A 366-nucleotide genomic window follows, 5' to 3' on the forward strand; every position below is an offset into this window, starting at 1 on the left:
ACATAAGGCCATGGCAGTAGTATAAAATGTAGTGTTATGGCCTTATGGGAAAAACTTAACCTTGCCGCCGGTTCAATTAGGAGCAGTGGGTTATCTGATCGAATCCCATTTATACTAAAACAAATAAATTAGTTGTGTGAACCGGTTGAAAATGATATAAAACCAATAAAAAGAAGTTAAACTATAAAAATACTAGGTACACGTTAGAAATTACTTACCATGTATTTATATATATTAAATGAACACTTACATAAACATTCTATAATTAATTACTTATCTAAAGTGTGGTAAAATAAACATTTTTATAAAAAAATATTTTTGATATCTATATAAAAATATAGTTTTGATATTTTTATTAGAGTAGTT

This window comes from Arachis duranensis, chromosome 3 (genome assembly GCF_000817695.3).
Source record: "Arachis duranensis cultivar V14167 chromosome 3, aradu.V14167.gnm2.J7QH, whole genome shotgun sequence".
NCBI lineage: Eukaryota > Viridiplantae > Streptophyta > Magnoliopsida > Fabales > Fabaceae > Arachis > Arachis duranensis.